Source organism: Vicia villosa, unplaced genomic scaffold (genome assembly GCF_029867415.1).
Source record: "Vicia villosa cultivar HV-30 ecotype Madison, WI unplaced genomic scaffold, Vvil1.0 ctg.003258F_1_1, whole genome shotgun sequence".
NCBI classification, from domain to species: domain Eukaryota; kingdom Viridiplantae; phylum Streptophyta; class Magnoliopsida; order Fabales; family Fabaceae; genus Vicia; species Vicia villosa.
In genome coordinates this window covers 106,552-111,209 of record NW_026706154.1, presented here as the reverse complement: position 1 = coordinate 111,209, position 4,658 = coordinate 106,552, and positions in this window count along the sequence as shown.

Genomic DNA, 4,658 nt, shown 5'->3' with positions numbered 1-4,658 from the left:
TAGGAGATAAGATCCATTCGGCGGAGACGAGTAGAGAGAAAGCAAGTTTTATTTAAACCACGCGTTATGCCAGCTGTTAAGTACGTGGAGTCCGTGATTGCGTGCAGAATGGACCATGTAGGACCCACTTCACTCTCCCTACTACACTAGACTACATCAATTTTATTGTTTTAAATTTGAATATTGTCTTTTTATTTAGTTTTTTTGGAAATGAAAAATGATATGAAGGTGGGGGATGAACTATCACTTATCTGTCATGCTGGCTACTACTACCCGCTTCCCTTACTTGTCAGCAATCCCATTCAATAATACCCTCAGGTTTTTTCCTACTCTCAAATCTTAACTTTTCTTTTTTTGTTAAATTTGTTTTTTCTTAACAAAATATAATTATTTAAAAATATTTACATAAAAATGATAATGATTTCTTACAAAGTCTGATTTTGAATTCAATCCTGAACGCCAAAAATATTAAATGAATTTTAGAAAAAAAACTTTACTATATTTTGAGAGAAACACACTCTCAAGACGCAAACTTTATGCACTATGTCATACATACGCAAAAAATAAATAAATATGCAATATATTTGATGAGGTTAAAGGTAGTGTACTGACAATGTAAAAAAGTTTTACACTGTCATCCAATAGAAACAAATCGTTTTGCCATGTCATATAAGTTTTTTAAAAATTACAGTCTGATTTATCCTGATTTATGATTGTGATTAGTTGAAAGTTTAAAACTTTTTTACACTGTCAGTCAGTGCATTACCTATTTTCTCATATTTAATTCATATATAATTTAAATATATATTAATTATTAGTATATTTTAAAGATGATTTTTTAATAGTTTAAGTGATATGGTGCCATCTTCGTATGCATGTGTTTTATTAAAAGAAATCTTCATATGCATGTTTCGGATTCTTCTTCAACACTGCTGTTGGATTAGACCTTTTTATTTAATGTTTGTTTTCTAATGAAATGCTGAATGAAGGCCTCTTTTATTTATCACCGATAATATGGTTGACTTTGACTACCATCCTTTATTACCGACACATAATCTATTGGCCATTTTGGCATCCTAATAGCATATTACACTATAGTAGAAAATGAATAAAGTTTGATTAAATAATTTATATAAGTATTCAGTAATAGTTATTCACCCTAGTATTGTGCGCATTTCTTAACTAAAGTAATGAATTTTTATAGGAAAAACAGTTGTATATTCATTTAATATTTCTATCAATATTGTCATGGTTAATAAATCTACATAAATAAAAAAAGTTTTATATGATTAAACTGTAAAAGCAGAAAAATATTTGGACAGAATTAATTCTAACTTGAATTGAATTTGGTAAAATTAATTTTAATAGAATTTAACAAAATTATTTATGTTTAGATACATTTATGTAAAAATAAATTAAACCATAAATTTCAATGCACCTAGAATCAATTTTAAAAGTAGAAACTATAAATTTTAACTTCAAATAGAATACATTCTAAAGAATTCTATTTTTAATAAATCAAACATCTCAAAATTATCCATAATCAATTCTATAACTTTAAAATTAATTCGAAATCTTATAGAAGTAAAACCAAAGACATACTTGAACATATTACTTTTTCAGTAGAAGTTTGTTGCATTAACATTTTCTTAAAATTAATTAGAGGGATGTCAATAATAAAAACTTGTTGAAAAATGAGAGAGAAACAAGAGAGGGAGAGAGTAGGAGTTCCACCAAGCATCGGTTTTCATTGAGTTTTCAGACTTTTTACCAGTTTAATCATGGAAGGAGAGTGGTGCAGGGTAACAGGGAAGAGGAACAGAATGTTGGAGAGACCTAAATGGGACATTTTGAGGAAGGAGATTGTATCAAACAGGAGGAATGTTCTAACCATTTTCATTACAGATTTTGGGGAGAAATGGTGTGCTAGAGATCTATTCATAGAGTTCAAAGATCTAGGCCTGATAGAAGAAATTGTGATTCCTCCAAAAAGAGATTGGCGCGGTCAAAGATTCGGGTTCGTAAGATTCATTAACGTTGCAGACGAGAAGAACTTGGAGACGAAAATGGATAATGTTTGGCTAGAGGGTTATAAACTAAGTGCAAATGTATCCAGAATAAAAAGGAAAGATATGAAGAAAAACAACAATCCAGCTATGCCAAAGATTAAAGAGCAGAACCTTCTAATCAAAAGGGCCAACTTCTCTGCAGATGTTACTAGAAACGTTCCTCTGGACTCTAAGGTTGGTGGAGGAGCGGGTAATTCGAAATCTTACGCGGATATCATCAAAGGAGGCAAAGCGATGAGCCCTGTGGAGGAAAAAGAAGCCAATCAATCTTTTTTCTTTACAACCAACGAAACAGAGAAGTTGAGATTTAACAAAGCAATGGTTGGAGTCACAAGACGGGTCGGAGACGCTTATGCAGTGGCAGAAAGTTTATTGGAGGAAGGCATTTTCACCGTGTCGGCAACAGCTCTGGGTCCACGTCTTTGCCTTCTTGAGAAGAGTGCTGAAGGAGAGCTTGGAACGTTGATTCGTGAAGGGAGAGACTGGATAAACTTCTGGTTTGAAGATGTTCGGAGGTGGAAGACAACAGATGTTGAATGTGCAAGAATAGCGTCGGTGTCCATCTACGGTGTCCCCTGTTTCACCAGAAACGAAAGATTCATGAATACTCTATTAGTTGATTTCGGAAAAATGTTGAATCCACAAATTATGAAGCAAAAGGAGAACCGATTGGACGTTTTCAGAGTGATGATTTACACTGATCACCTGGAATCCATAAGAAGCAGGGTTAGGGTTTGCATCGATGGGGGTTGGTTCAACATTCTCATCATAGAGGATCAGATCTGGGAATCGGGAGTTCCGGACGAAACCTTATCCTCTAACAACCCTTCGTCGGACGGGGAGAATTCGGTCTCTCACCAGGGATCTCACGGCGGCGATGAGGAGTCTCCGAGGCGCCGCGCGAACCAGTGCCACACACCTAGGAATCCGCACCACAGCATTTATTATGATGTTGACAATGGAGAGGAAAACCTGCTAAAGGAAAACGAAGTTACTCAGAAAAGGAGAGAAAGAGCAGAAAACTTTAATTGCAAAGATATTTTGGGGGAGAAATCCTTTAGACTTTCAGACAAGATTAGTACCTCAGATCCTATTTCTGTGAAAACCCATCACAGTGTGAAGGAGGCGTTTCAAATTGAAGGAGTCAAAAGTCCATTAAACAAGGAAATTGAAATGGTGGGACCGGGTGGTTTGATTATCTCTAATAATCAAATTAATTTAATGTCACACGATGCTGATGAGGTGGAGGTGAGTAAAAACAAAAAGAAGGAAGTACAGATAGTGGGCGCTACTTTTCCTTGTGAGGAGAAAGAAAACGAGGTGGTCCCCACGGTTATGGGAAATAAGACAAAAGCGGAGGATATAACCTCAAAAGAAACATTAGAAGAGGTGGGCCCATTATCTCTAAAGGTGGGCCAACGAGAGAAAGAAATTGAGAGTTTTGTGGGAACAGATTGCATGCATGCAAGTTCAGTCTCAAACCCCCGAATACAACACAAAAACTCCAAAAATTTTGCTGTTCCTATCAAGAAAGCCGTTAAAAAATTCAAGAAGAAAGATCACGTGAACAAAGGAAATCAGACCCTATGCTTTGATGAGCATTGCCAAAGGGTGAAGAATTGCAAAAAGGAAAGAAAGAAAATTAGAGAGGTGCTGGATTTAGGGAAACAAGCAGAAAATTTCTTTTACCCAGTTGAGATTCGGCAAGAAGAAGGGAATGACTCTCTTATGATGGGAGTCTCTCCCCAAACCAACCAGAACAAACTTTTCATAAAGTCGAATTATTTGTCAGGAGGCTTACCTTTAACTTGTGAGTCAATTTCTAGTACTGATATTACAAACTGCAACAAAAGAATATCTACCGGAGTGATGAACAAGGCGGCGGAGGGGCTGTGGAATTCTATGGTTAAACTGGGCATCAAGAACATATCTGACAAATTTGATCCAATAGCAAAAGTAAAGGAAATGGAATTTAGGGACAACAAAGGGGATGCGGAGAAGACGGGGACCAATACTCGATCACCCCCATGATTATTTTTTCCTTAAACTTGAGAGGAGGAGGAAGTCGAGCCAAGAGGAAGAGAGTTGGCTATCACATTCAAAGAGGGGACGTTGATATTTGCTTCATTCAAGAGACAAAGCTAAGTGGCATAGAATGTAATATAGTAAAAGAAATGTGGGGAGATAACCAAGTGGAATGGTCGCATTTGGATGCCAACGGAGCGTCGGGAGGCATTCTAACGATGTGGAAAAAGGATTTCTTCAACTTAAACTTTAGTTTCCGAGGTGAGGGGTATCTAGGCCTTTGTGTGGAGAAGGAAGGAAAACTAATTTACTTTGTGAATGTTTACGCTTCTTGTGACTTAACCTCTAGGAAAAGAACTTGGGATAGGTTATGTGAGTTCAAAAACAATAATAGTAAAGGTTCTTGGTGCGTTGGAGGAGATTTCAATTCTGTCACCTCTTTAGAAGAAAGAATTGGGATATCTACTCGTAGCTATAGGAGGGAGATAACAAGCTTTAAAGAGTTTATAGAGGACATGGAGTTGGTGGACCTCCCGACTATAGGAGGAAAGTTTACTTGGATTA